Below are 15,354 nucleotides of genomic sequence, written 5' to 3'. Positions count from 1 at the left end.
TGTTCCAGTTTTGGGGTGCACGGAAGGAGAAGGAGGAACGTCCGGATACTTTGTTGAGGTTGAATATATCGTGAGGAGGACTGTTTACTCTTTGCTCTGTGATTTTGATACCATCTATCACCAGGTGACCACTCAGAATTGGGAACAATAGTCTGTATATTTGGACTTTAATATCATTTCACATTATTTCACTGTATTTACACATGCGCCAGGTTTATGTCTATTTTTGTATTTATATGATGGCAAACAAATGTTGCAGCAACAGCAATTTGTTTGTTCCCAACAATACAAGTTGGCAACACGCACCGAATATGCAAAGCAGCAAATTCGGATAAATCCAAAAACTGAGAAACCACAAGATGGTTGGCTGCAAAAGGCTTTAACAAAGAATGGGACTAAACTTTGCAGTCAGAGATTTTATCCTGCAGAGACCAAATAAGGCAAATGAAGCCTTAAACTTTCCTAATCTAAGCCATAAGCTTCTGTAATAAGACCATTCTGCCAGCAATGTAAAACTGTCAGCAGAGACCATGTATGCTAGCTCGGAGCACAATGCCAGTTTGTCCATTATTGCAGACTTAAGCCCCCCAAAATGTTTAAAGCCCTTGTCTCACAATTGGACAGCCCCCAGAGTGCACACTGCCTTTACTTTGTATCTTATCCCTATGACATGCATCCTTTCAGTACTATAATAAATGTTTCAAGAGTTCTTGAATCCAAGAACCTTCTTACAGCCAAGTCCTGACTTTAAACATCGATTATCCTTATTTCCTCAGGCATGCCTCAAATGAAGCAGTGTATGAAGTTTAATCTGATATTCCTACTTTTTGCAATTAGACATTAGGGCCTACACTTAAATCCATTACAGCATGCAGGGAAGAGCCTGTTGAATTATGACCAGCAGCATTAAAGGGGTAAAAACCTCCACATTTCAACTCAATTACATCTCAAAATAGAATGTAGGAGACAGGAGGTCCATGTTTCATGCATAGTCTTTAGCAAATATTTCATAACTTGGCAAACTGACAGCTGCATGTGAACACAGTTACACCATTTCCTGCATTTGCGATTGAAGTGAGGCCCAGCTGCAATTGCCTTTTTTGGTGATATTACAAACATTAAAGGCTTACTAAAAACAGGCAGTAAAAGTTAAGGCTGGGTCGGGCTACTCTTTTAAGAGGAGATATCCTTAGAAGATACAATACCACAAGTTGAGAAAAGCAGATGTAGATCTTGTCCTCTGCCACTTACAGCATATTTAGGTTAAAATTAAATCATATTACCTAGTATTTGACCATTACACTTATATGAAGGCAATTATAAGGACCAAATAAAAATGTATACCCTAGCTCCTTCTGAATCAGTTAACAAATGACCAACTGTTTCAACATTGACATGTTTAATTCAGGGCACCCACATTCAGTAGTGCAGACTAATATATGGTTAATCCAGGTGTGTCAGTTACTTGGAAGTCATGAAAACACAAGTGGCAAACTAGGGAGACTACCACTGAACGATTCTTTTTTACAAACTTATTGAAAGGACCCGACAATTTATTTGTAAAAGCTCACGACTTCCATTGACAGTTCTTTCACAGTTAACAAAAAAAGAATTCTAAGCATATGCACAAACATTCCCAGCCATAGAAAGAAAATACAACAGTGAACGTAAAACAAGGTGAACAAATTATTTTTTTCAAGACATCCAGGAAAACCACAAGGATATAGATAGATAAAAAGTCTGAGATTTTACTCGAAGAGCTAGTACACAAGTACTGCTACAGTCTTTAGGCCAGTCTGGTTTACATTATGACCACCTTCGAAGCCTTAAAGGTCTCCTCCATGTCTCCTGTAGTGGTCTGATTGAATTGTACATTTGTTGTAGGTTACCTTTAAATGCACCAATGCTCCCAATAAAAGTATTCATGCAGTCACTCTAAGGACCAGAGTTAACTGCAGGGGCTCAAGGTTATGGAGTATGTTTGAGACTGCACATTTAGTGCTTTACTGCATTCTGCATTGAAGACTAGTCACCAATAGCAGACAATTTTTCTGCAATTACAAAGTATGAGGCACGAAGACAAAATTAAAATGTTTTATATAGTATTTGACCTGGGCTTTTCATAGTTCTGCTTCTTGGTCTACATTTACATTTGTAATTTTGAAATTGGACTAATATCCAGAACCTAAAGAAAAGCACTACTCTCCTGTATTGCTATCCAATCCCCTAGTATAGCTGCAACCAGGTGGCATACAGTATTTCATCATAACTGTTACAAGACCATACTTATTTATGTTATTCGCATGGCAGAGAAACATGTTGAAAGACAAATCATCCAGCTTCATAAAATGTTATCATACCAGATATTAGAATTAGAAAACATGCTTCTATAAAAAACTGATCAAACATGGGTTTCACATTCAAGTTTGCCTTGTTTATGCTTGGAACCCATTTCAAATGTTTATATAGCTTTAGGTAGGTTAAGAAGGTAGTGAAAAAGTTGCAGAAGGAAAAATAACCAACTTGTAGAACATTGAACTTGGATTAAGGAATTATGAATCCACCAAATTACACTGAGGTTGTCCAAGGTTAGTCGCCCACATGCTCATTTGCATGTCCCCAACAAGAGATTGGAGAACCTGTACCTGAACTGCAAAGGAACCAAGGAATTTGTATTTGCCCAGTTCAATTTACCAAGTACAATATAGATCATTACAACCCTGTCGTACACCTGAGATATTGGGACCTGAAAGACTGTCCCACTCACAACTTCAACGAATACTCATTTCAGCCCAATAATAAATAGTCACTTTGCAACCAAGAACTTCAGGACTAGAGTACAATACGCACTAAAATACAAGTACTCAGGTGTTTGTTCTTTGGAAAATATTTACGTTTTGGTGCAAAACTGTATAAATAGCTCAATGCCATTTAATTTTAATTTTTTAAAGTTAAAGAAGGTATCCATGTTAACCTTCATAGGGTGTTAAAAACCAGACATTAACCCAAATCATTATTTTTATTGCACAATTTATTGGGTCCACAGCCGCCTGTCTGAGCCAAGTAAAGACAAGGGTTTGTTAGACTCACCTTTTGATCTGTGATTAAGCCCTCACTGCTGCATGCTTCACATTCCTTTATGCCATGTTAAATGAAGCAAGCAGTAGGCAAAGAACAGACCTGGAACTTTTAGCAACAACCAGACTGTCTACACAATCACATCTGGATTGTTAATATTGCATACTGTATCTCTGAAAAACAAGCCTTGTATCACTGTCTTGTTTGGGCACAAATAGGACAATTAGTAACCACGTATACAACCTATGTCTTATTTAATGACCTAAAAAGGAGATCACAGGAATGCAATTTTAACATTCATTCCAGAAACGATTCAATAGCTTTAAAGAAATAAACCCAATCCACACCAATCTTTCTATAAGACTGAACACAAACAGCTCTCCTAAAATGTCCTGCCATAATAAAATTGCAATGACATCAAAATGCAAGGCTGAGGCTCTAGACTTAAAAAGTAATCCTAGTATTATGCAATGAATAGAGCCCATCAACAAATTCAGAACCCCAATATTATTGCTAGACATTGATTACATCCCAAAGCTGAAGTACATATTTTCAAAGGGGCAAATTGGGCCACAAAATAAGTAAATTTGAATATGTTAAAGCATGTGGACAGAAAATTCTTCCCACTGTTAAAGTATTAAAATAGCATTATTAAAATAACTGAAGGCAAAAAAAAAAAAAAGTGATCCCAATTGTACACGACTACCTCTAAAGGAGAAGTTCTTTATAGAAGAATGCAGCCCAAATCACAGGAACAATGTAATCACTGCAACATTCAACTTTAGGACTGCAATAGTTATGGCATTTTATGTGCAACAAACATTTTAAATATGTGGTGTCAACCCACCCCCTAAGATGAAAGAAACCCAATAGCAGTGATTAACATGGATGGACTACAGGTGGAGGGCTAGGTCATGTTCCTCCCTGAGCCATGTCCTTCCATTATTACTTGGTCACAAAACACTCCTATCCTCCCCCCTTTCATGGAGAAATTCACTTCTTCTCCTGGAAGAGCAGATGGAGGAAAGAAACTCAAGCCACCACAACAGAACAGGTCAGGTGGTAGCTGCTACATAAGAGCCTAGAACCACATCTCAAGTAACATTGAGAGCTGATGCTTACAGATATGCGAGATTACAGAAGTTACAATAAGGGGGACAATAATAGTGCTAGAGCAAGGAATCCTGCAACCTCTTGCGAAACAAAGTAAATAATCGCAAGTGAAACCTAGCAGCCACATCCATGCACCTAACCTGCACATTGAGGGGAGAGACGAAAAAGAAAAAAGTGCATTGTTGCTTCCCCCTTTGTCCAAGTTGTACTTCTTGGCCTTGCTGATATTCCAATGTAAGTGTGTGTAGGGTTGCCTAAAATTAGCTGGGCAGTGCCAGAGTGAATTATTGGCGGTGGTGTTTAATAGGCGATATCTTTGGAGGGTGTATACAATTTACCAAGTTTGTGAAAAGAGGAGTATTCCCCCCCCCCAAATTGTTTTTGTGTTCTTTGCTTTAATTCTACAAACTTTTTTTTTTTTTTTTTAAAACACTTTAGATCAAATTAACCTTTCCTCAAGGGTGATTACATTTAACGTTGAGCTTTTAAACGTCATACTAGTTCAGCTTTTAAACGATTAAAGCACTTTATTTAAAAAACCATAGCGGCTATGCAGAACTGGTTCGAACATTTTAATGTAGAGAATTTGAACTCTGATTCCACTCTTCAGCAGCCAATATTGTGTTTTGCATTGTTGAAGTAATTAAATGTATTCACGTGGAGACATGATATTTGCAACTGATACATTCCTACAGTGTATAATAAATCATGAACAGTATTCCAATACAAGCAGCCTCAGTTACAGGTCTAAAGATACTAAATTATTCTGTTTGATCAAATCAAAATTATGATAACTCACTGCTGGTCTTCTCCAGTACACTATTTGAAACCCTCAGTTTAGCAGAGCTGCACTGGCAACCCCAGATTGTGGGAGGTCAGGGGACCCGCAGATTGATTTTGGGTGTTCCCCAGTTCTAGTAATATTAAGAAAAATGCCAGTTGCAAAAAATACTATTTTGGCTGGATTGTTTAATGTAGATGTTTGACCATTCCTGTGAAAAGGTTGGGATTTTTATGGCATGCTCTGTATTTCTTATCTTATCTGGTAATGATTGCTTTGCTCTTTGTAAAGTAGCTAAAAGGCCGAGTTAACTTAACTGTAGATTCCAAGGCTCGCAGACAGTCCACCCTGAAACATTTGGTAACGCTTGTTAAAGCATTTGGTTTACGTTAAAAAATATCCAAGTTTCAAAATGTTAATTCTGTATGATTCCTTTTTTCTATTCCATGTAATTAAGAAATAAAATATGCAACCAAGTTAAAAAAAAAAAAAACCTTACTTATTTGCTGATTTTTAAGGTGTTTGGCACATGCAGTTAACTTCTGAAACATGCAACAGCTATTATATCACTCTGATATCAGGGACCAAACCTTTAAGATCATAAACTTTCAAGACAGTATGCCGCCATGTTTTGGGAGGGAAGTGTATGCACACTAAAGGAACTGGAAGAATATTTCACTTCATACTGCCTCAGAAGCATTAGGCCCGGGTCATGGTGCCTTCACCCACGTGCAGGCTGTGGGAAAGCGGGTGCTTGCCATGGTCGACGGGTGTTCCAGAGCTGTTCGCCCTCATTGGGCAAACCGCTCACGTGACCCGTGTGTTGCGCCAAGAAATCAGTTTCAACTGATATCTTGCGCAATACGCACCCCCCTCCTGCCTCCGCGCGCGATCACTGCCTAAGGCAATCTGATGATGGCTCTGCACGGTCTCCCACACCATGGACTCAGCCTTACACTTATTCTAGTACCCTCTTTGCAGGTGGCTCATGGGAAGGTGATCCATGCACTGGTGCCTTTCCAGTCCATGCTCTGAAGAAAGCCAAGAAATATACTAGAGCAGGAGTGCGCAAATTGGGGGGCGCTAGATTTTCTGGGGATGGCATGGCAGATAGAGCTCCCCCACTCATTTAAATTAAATGCCAGGGGACCGCGCAAGGCCTCTATAAACAAACTTGCCTTCCCGCAACGCATTGTCATGGTAACCCGGCATCAAATGAAGCCGCGGGGTCACGTGATGTCATGTTACCATAGCAATGTGCCGGCACATGACCCCGCGCAAGCAGAGGACGTGAGGTGCCGAGTATCGGGTGCACGTGGGGAAAGTTTGCTCTAGCATGTTAAACTCTGCTTTGACAGTTACAAACTTGGGTGAAAGCGGCTTCTCAACCATAAACTGTAGGCAACCGATTGCCAAAGTGTAGCAAATCCATGTTTTTAAATTCAGCTTCACGTAGCAATAATACATGAACCCCTTTATTTCTTATTTTTATATGTAAAGCATGTGGCAATGTATAATTCTACATTCTTACTTAAACTGGCAATAGTTTGGTGCTCCTGTTATAAATGTGTCAAAATCCTGTGCCAAAAATAATGGCCACCTTTCTATTTCAATCAATCCTTCAGTTAGTCAGTGCAACAGTGACTACAATGTATCAATATATTACAAAGGTAACATGATCTATTACAGTTTGCAGCTAAAACTGTTGGGAACATTGGCAAGAAATTAACAGAATAGTGCTGCAAAGATCTTGCACTGCTTGGTAGGTGGGCAAACAACCCACTGTATAAATCAAAGGATGCTTTAATATAAAAAAAAAAAATGAAACCCACACCTCGTTAAAAAATGGCATGGAGTCGAATAAAAAATAAGTCTCTATTCTAGTACTACAGAACCGATTTTTTTTTTTAAATAAAGCTATACAAGGCTTCACATTTTTTGCTGCTTTGATTGTAATTATTAGATAGAGCCCTTGCTTTATTTGCAGAAAGTAAACAAAGCTAGTAAATAGTTATAATGCTAAACTAAAGAAACTAACTTGTAACATGAAATATTCAGAATCAACATTTAATATTCTACTTTGATTTGCATATATTTTGTTTTGACATCACCAAGGCTGCCAAACTTATTTTAACCGTTAAAGATTAGATTAGAGGTGTTACACAAGTATTATGCAAAACTGTTCTATAGCATTGCATTTTCAACCACTTCCTGAGACAAAACCTCAAATCTGAAAAGGAATGCACACTAAAATGCAAACAAAATGTAAGCCTGCAAATACACAAATGTGTTCTAGTTTCATGTACAGGAGCCCCCTGCATGTGTGCATCTTGGATTTGATAATGAACCCACTAACCAAGTAGCAAAGAAAATTACAAAGGGGCAACAAGGTTCCAATAAAATAATTGGTAAATATATTGGGATTTTCTGGTGTTGATAGGAGGGTGCTGCCATAACTGCAGCAAATCTGTAGAAACACTGCTTATAAAAAAAAAAAAAATCTTAATGGTCAGTCTAGACTTTTGCTTGCACTTTCCAACAAGAAAAGAAAAAACTTGGGGATTTGTAGTAAATTAGATGCATTTAATCCTGTGAGGAAATGCCCTGGACTAGATTGAGGACACTTGTATTGATCTGGTTCAGGTTCTTTCCAGCAGTGAATATAGTGTATTTAATCTGTTTGGAGTACCAGGTTTTTATTTATTACAATAGAAACATGCTAGAGCAGTCATTCTCAAACCTTCGGTAAGGTTTTGGTAAGGTAAAGTTTTGGGGCAGCCAATCAATATAATTGTCTAAAAATTAGGCAATTCCCCTGTGTTTAAACAAAATAATGGTCTATTCCCAAAACTGTAGCTATGGCCACTATGGAGAAATACTGTGCTACACAATGCCCAGTCCACTTAGGCCGCGCTTATAGTCCTGGCTACGGCAACTTTGCGTCAAAATAAGTGTATTGAATCAGTCGCGTGCGCTTATAATTAGGTGCAACCACTTGATGTCAATGCGATTTTTTTTTGCCGACTGACGCGTGACATCAGCGGGCACGTGAGCAGTTCAGCCAATGAGGGCGAACCAATCACGGCCACGCCCCCACCACACACCCCATCTCTTGCCTCCTACACTAAAGGCAAAAAAGCTGCGACAACAGGTGACGTCGTGTTGCTGGGACTAAGCGCACAACCTTACCCACGTATTTTCCGGTTATACGGCATACAATTGGATTCTGATTGATGCACTCATTATCCCTAACCTAAATAGTAACATTATGTATCCACCTTAAGCATTACTAATAAAGCTTCATTTCATGACAATCAAATTTGTTTCAGGCATTAAAATACCCCTCATGTAAAGATGCACCATAGTCCATTTACCTTAATAGTGTTAGGATACATTGAACTTCCAACATCCTGTAAAAGCTAGTGCAGCCAAAGGCTGTTATATAGTGCGGCCGCATGCTACGCCGTGCGCGTGCACGGTAGTTATAGACGGCCGAGGTTAGTCAGCCCTTCTATACAAGGGCCGCGCGTGCACGGTAGTTATAGACGGCCGAGGTTAGTCAGCCCTTCTATACAAGGGCCGCGCGCGCACGGTAGGGAGCGGGAAAAATCATCTTTTTGCGCCGCTACCGGCGCTGCGTATGTGTGTGAATTTAATAAATATTTTATATTTAAACACCACCCCTAAACCTACACGATAGTCTTCCACTATTGCATTAGGTTTCTAGTTCTTATTTTTGCAGCGCCTCCCTGTTCCCCTAGCTGACGAACAAGACTGCTATGATAGTGTGGTATCCTGTGTGACACTACCGATGTAAGAAAGTACTCTAAAAATGTTGTTTGAAAGCATTACACTACAGAATGTTTCAGCGAGTTTCTCGTGATCCATACAAAGAAAATGCCCAACAGCAAAACCAGCATTTAGCATGTCCCAACAGCACACACCTTCATACAATTATATGTTCTACCATCCTCAAGATAAGAGCAAAACAAACACCCAAGGGGGTTAATAACTTGCAATTAGTTTTTGAAGGACTATATATCAATGGGCAAATCACTGCGTTTTGCAAGTATTGTATTCATAAAGCTGAGTATAACATTAAGGCAAAGTTCATTATACAAACATGCGCTGGCAAAGTTCATTATACAAACATGCGCACAAGTAGAAGCTAGCAAGTTTCAGGATCAAGTCTTCTAAACTTCTGGGGAAAAGAACTAACCTCCATGGCCATGTAACTGCACAGCTGCTAAATGCAAGATTCCCCATAAAGTTTTCTAGTTAGCTCTGTAGCCTCACATTAAGTTTTTCTTAAGTCAAGCAAACCGTATACCACTTATACATCACTTATACATCACTTAACAGGGAAATAATTCAACAAGTTAGCAACCTAAAGTCACAACTAAGCTATAGAACGTGCAAATGCAAAAATAGGAAATAAAAATGGACTTCCCTTTCTATTCTTGCAGACCTTTAATGTGCTCACAAGTGACCTTTTTATTTTTTATTCTTACATATAAATGTCAGAAACATTTTTGGGAATATTATAACTACAAGAATACCCACCCATTAGTCCAGCACTAGTCTGATGGTCAAAATTCATAGGATTTAGACAGGAGCACATGTTTTTGCTCCAAAGATCAGCAGTTGGATGTGAAGTCACAAGTATTCACATTCCAACAGCCAGCCGATCTTAAGCAGAGTCAGAGGGGTACCTCAAAATTATATGTATATAAATTATACACAGTGCAGTAGCGTGGTGCACTCACAAATATGATACTTGCCACACAAGTGCTCAAAGGTGGTCCCACAGCAAATTGGATCCCACCAACAATCCATAAGACAAAAAAAAAAAAAAAAAACACAGTATCCTATGGTCCACCACTGTCTCAGTGGTAAGGGAAAGCATCATTCAGATGTGTTCAACTGTAGCTGAAAGTGACCAATAAAACCCTTACTAATTACTCACAATTTGCTTTCTGTAGTTAATATAGATTCTAAAAACAGACAAGTATCTGATTTCCAGTCACCTAGCCAATAATTTAACTGCAAAACATGCTCCAACAGCATGACTGTCATTATGGTCACCGACTTTAAAAGGAAACTCGCATGCAGAAAAGTAGTACTTCAATGCTGCATAATAAGAGTATAAACCTCTAAATAAATGACACTATAGCAACAACAGGTATAAAAACGTTTGCCAAAAAAAATCGCGTGGTTTCAATTTTAAGACCGACAGCATCTAGTAGCAAGGTCACAAAACCTCTACATTTGCAAACAACCAAAGCATATAAAGTTATTTTCCTGCTTCAAAGTAAACCATGTTTTCACTATTAAACTTGATATATAGATTGATTGAAGTGTAAGGCTGCGTTTATAGTGCCGTCGATGCGACCGATGAAATCACTGGCGAAAGTTAAACTTTAGTTCTGAGCGACGTCGCTGGCGACAAGGCCAGTGACGTCACCAAGGAGGTGGGCAGCGCTCTGTGATTGATTTAGAAACAGACAGTCATGTTGCAACTGTCTAAAATAAAAATTCACTGGCTTCCAAATTTTTGGTCGCGACTACTATAAGCGCATGCGACAGATTCCATGGATGTTTGAGTGACGTCGCATTGCCAGGCACTATAAGCCCAGCCTAAATGAGGCAAACTGCCTGGATGAGAGCACTTCATCCTGAATTTGTACAGCAGCTAAAGTAGTTGGTTGCCCTCAATGATTCAAGTTCTATAGCAGGGATGAGCAAATTCAGTCACCAAGGGCTACCAACAGGTCAGCTTTTCAGGATATTCCTGCTTCAGCATAGGGGAGACCTGTGCTGAAGCAGGGATATCCTGAAAAGCTGACCTCCTTTGCGACTGAATTTGCTCATATCTGCTCTATATAATCACACGAACATTTCAAAAGTCATTGTTTATTTTGCAGAGAAAGCAGCACAATATTTCAGAGGTTGCAGCCTTTCCGTCATGCAACTGTAATATACAACACTTGCATTATACAGATACTCTAGGAACTGGATTTAATGAGGTAAAATAATCGCACACTCCCTTGTCCTACATACAAAGAGCTTCTTGGGCGCGGCTTCGTCACTGAAGATTTTAGGCCAGGCAATTAGTTTTATTTTAAACTAAATTGTTCTGTAACAAAAGTATCTAATTCAATCCTACACTTCAAGAAACAATCTACTACATAAAGAACCCTGCTTGGAAGCTGGGTGTAGCCATTCATGAACCTTTGCTTTAGACAAGGAAATAATGAAGTCTAGATAAGGAGTAAGGTCGGGAACGCCACCGTGTAATAATTTTTTAGCATGTACAAATATACTGTACGTCATTCACATTTTGTGATAACATTTTAAGGGGAAAATAGTCTTACATTAATAATACACCATAGTTAACGTATCTTACAAGAATGAAAGAAATGTCATCTGGATTATGTTACTCGTTTCTGGGAAAGAACACCTGGCACTTATCAAATTGTCAAACATGCAATCCTAGTAGGGAAGGTTGCGTTCAGATTGGTACAGTGCACTGCAGGGGGCAGCTTTAACGTCATTTTGAGTGTGACACTTGGTACGGTCAAGATTTTTCAAGATGTTTGAGATTTATATCTTGAGCTGACTGTATGACAAAATACCTCACTGAGGAAGTGGAGAGGGCGGAAACCAAACCCTGCAGCAGCGCCTCAGTCCAGGAGAAATCATGCCTGATTCACATTACATACCAGCCTTTTCCCAAACCCTAAAACAGAAGTCTGCCCTCAACTCAGGGGGTAGTTTACCAATATTGGTAGCAAACTGGATAAAGAGAAACAACTCGAGCCCCAAATAAATGAAATTTTATTACACACTTACAATACCCCCTAGAAATATTAAGAATTATTTTAGATCCCCAAAAAATAAATCTACAAGCAAGCATCTATTTACACAAGACTGTTAAAATTGAGCAAGTGTTTCACAATAAGCCAGACTGAATGGAGTAGATCAGTGGTAGTGTTGCTACCTTAGAAGCAGGTGAACCGGTTTGAATCCCAGTGTCACTTAGTGACTTTGCTCCTTCTCCCTATCCTCCAGGCACTAGAAATTAGATTCCAGGGGCATGTTCTGTCTGCAAAGTTTCATGTACAACGCTTCATAAGCCATCAGCACTATACAAGAAATTACTACTACGGGTCATATACTGAACATGTAAATCCCTCCATAGGGAGTATAGCAGACTACAAAATACGTTTTAAGGCCTTCCTGCAACATCAAGAAGCCGTTTTGCTGCCACGGGGGCCTGCAACACATTGCAGAGTACTGCAGGGCTATCTAGCAGCTAATGGGTTAAAGAGATCTTGCAACCATTTCCTTGCCTCTGAAAGACTAGCAGAAACCAGTGACAAGTTTGCAAACCATAACAGCAGACAAAAACACAAAAGGAAGTGGTAATGCAGCAACTTCACACAGAACACACGTCACAGGATGAAGTTTAGACTTTATATAGAGACATCTTGATCACAGACGACCTTAAGATTAAACCCAAGGGCGGTTGGGCTGCAAAGAATGACTGGGTGATACATAGCCGTTATAATGCAATGTCTGACAATATAAACTTGTCGTTCCCTGAACTCTCTCCTACGCAGTCATTCATAACCTAAGTGCATAATAGGGCCCTATTTACTCAAAGTATTTTAACATGGGGGGAAAAAAAAAAATGTACAGACATCCTGTTTGGGATAATGTATTTTCTCTGCTGCACAACAATTGTAACACTTGTATTTCCAATACCAGATACTAATTCACTCAATACCAGCCAGGTATCAAATAAAGTTTTATATTTTCAGTGAGAGCGTCCAACTAAAGTTTCACTGATACAGAACAGCAGGTCAATGCCGAAGACCCACCTTTCAAGTTACTAGGTCATAACTATTTCATATAGCACTTTTTCCCCAATGCGACTCAAAGCACTTGACAATTACAATATAGTGCAAGGTAAAAAATATATAGAATTTTTACAGACATTGTATACAATTGTAAGAATCATCCATGCATTATTTTATTTGATGGCACAAACATAATCTGCAGCAAAATATTATACATGGATGAAATGGATGTAAAGCTCTGCAGGACAGCATAAGGTCTCAATGTATGTATGTCTCTCCCCTCCCCCCCCCCCCCCCATCATGCAAGCTTATAGTGTAACCAAAAACATGGTAATTGTAACAGCATTTAAAGTATAGTTTACCCCACAACCACAACAGTGCATTAAATTGATTCAGTAAGGCCACAATTTCACACCTGGAAATTCCCAGACTCATTGCAAAGTACCTACACAAAAGGACAACTACAAAAGACAACACTCAAACTCTGCCTTTAGGTTACAAAGAGATTTTGTATGAAATATGCATAATATATATTAAACAAGTGGGCATTAAATGAGCATTGCTACTCCCTGTAAGGGTTAAAGCTTCGGCTATAATGATCAGAAAGCCTGAAATAAAGGAAAACTTACTTGGACCAGTAACAAGGAAGATTACAGATACAGACACCCTCCCCCCAGTGTACACACGCTATAGCATTTCCTGCACACAGGTCTTGATAAAGGTGCCAGGGGTGGAAAAGTTGATCACCACAAATAATATGTTATTAAGATCCCAGTGTGCAGGACACACACACAATACGCAGGCTGTGAAGAAGTGACTGACAGCACGGTGCTCCCAGCATGACTCGGGCGGGGGAGAATAATGGAGATTACAGAACTGAACTCAAGAAATGAGTCGGCAAAAATTGTCTGCAGGAGAGGGGGGGTGACGCGGTGTCTCCCGCTGGGGGGGGGGGGGGTGTGACGCGGTGTCTCCCGCTGGGGGGGTGTGTGTGTGACGCGGTGTCTCCCGCTGGGGGGGGGGGGGGGGGTGTGACGCGGTGTCTCCCGCTGGGGGGGGGGGGGGTGTGACGCGGTGTCTCCCGCTGGGGGGGGTGTGACGCGGTGTCTCCCGCTGGGGGGGGGGGGGGGTGTGACGCGGTGTCTCCCGCTGGGGGGGGGGGGGTGTGACGCGGTGTCTCCCGCTGGGGGGGGGGGGGGGTGTGACGCGGTGTCTCCCGCTGGGGGGAGGGGGGTGCGGTGTCTCCCGCTGGGGGGGGGGGGGGGGGGGGTGACGCGGTGTCTCCCGCTGGGGGGGGGGGGGGTGACGCGGTGTCTCCCGCTGGGGGGGGGGGGGGGGTGACGCGGTGTCTCCCGCTGGGGGGGGGGGGTGCGGTGCCTCCCGCTGGGGGGAGGGGGGTGCGGTGCCTCCCGCTGGGGGGAGGGGGGTGCGGTGCCTCCCGCTGGGTGAATTCGGTGAACCCCCACCCCCCTGATATGAGTCCAAGAAGGGTAACGCTGTGTCTCCCCGGTGTGTTGGTGCGGGGCAGGGTGAGGTGGTGACACGGTGTCGGGCGTCGAGGTGACATTGTGTCGCCCCAGTGGTGTGGGTGAAGGGCAGGGTGTGGTGACCCGGTGACAGTGCGCCGGTGAGGGTGTGGTGTAGAGGTGACCCGGTGAGGGGGGCAGGGTGTGGTGACCCGGTGACAGTGCGCCGGTGAGGGTGTGGTGTAGAGGTGACCCGTTGAAGGGGGCAGGGTGTGGTGAAGAGGTGACCCGTTGAAGGGGGCAAGGTGTGGTGAAGAGGTGACCCGGTGAGGGGGGCAGGGTGAGCTGGTGAAGAGGTGACCCGGTGAGGGGGGCAGGGTGAGCTGGTGAAGAGGTGACCCGGTGAGCGGGGCAGGGTGAGCTGGTGAAAAGGTGACCCGGTGAGGGGGGCAGGGTGAGCTGGTGACACGGTGTCCCGGTGAGGGGGGCAGGGTGTGGTGAAGAGGTGACCCGGTGAGGGGGGCAGGGTGTGGTGAAGAGGTGACCCGGTGAGGGGGGCAGGGTGTGGTGAAGAGGTGACCCGGTGAGGGGGGCAGGGTGAGCTGGTGACACGGTGTCTCGGTGATAGGGCAGGGTGTGGAGGTGACGGTTACCTGCACAGTAGGCGCGCACCGGCTCCGGACACCGGGGGGGCTTCCCACTGTGTAACTCGCCGCGGGCGGGGTGCTTGCCGCCGGAGACCGGTATACAGGAAGCAGGGCGGAGGAGAATCTCGGGAGCGCGGCCACCTCACAGAGACCCGCGAGACCAACTGAGACCGGCAGCGGCTGATGTTTGAATGAGGGAGGCGGCTGCGAGGACGCAGGCCACGCCCAGGGGGGAGGGCGGGGCGAGGCCTGACAGGGGAAAAAAAGGCGGGAATCGCTGCCGAAGCTTGACACGCCTCCTCCGCCTTTCTTCCAATCATTGGCCGGCAGGGGGTGTGACAGAAGCTTGGGCGTTAGTCCCGCCCACTGCTATTTAAAGGGGCCAACCCACCATGGCCAGTAAAGGA

General features: G+C 42.5%; 1 protein-coding gene across 2 annotated transcripts in view; it reads right to left on the bottom strand.

The window, feature by feature from the left end:
* MYH9 (myosin heavy chain 9) overlaps window positions 1-15,139 on the bottom strand; it is a 68,492-nt gene extending 53,353 nt beyond the window's left edge. The window contains exon 1 of one of the 2 annotated variants that reach the window (XM_075573918.1): window positions 14,954-15,139. The gene's annotated coding sequence lies outside the window, so the exon portion shown is untranslated. Of the gene's footprint in view, window positions 1-13,463; window positions 13,486-14,953 lie in introns of those variants that run through there. The other variant, XM_075573919.1, reaches the window with a different exon arrangement.
* Window positions 15,140-15,354: the final 215 nt, after the last annotated feature.

Source organism: Ascaphus truei, chromosome 17 (genome assembly GCF_040206685.1).
Source record: "Ascaphus truei isolate aAscTru1 chromosome 17, aAscTru1.hap1, whole genome shotgun sequence".
Classification (NCBI taxonomy): domain Eukaryota; kingdom Metazoa; phylum Chordata; class Amphibia; order Anura; family Ascaphidae; genus Ascaphus; species Ascaphus truei.
Note: the sequence above shows the minus strand (reverse complement) of the source record. Positions and strands in the feature narration are given on the sequence as shown.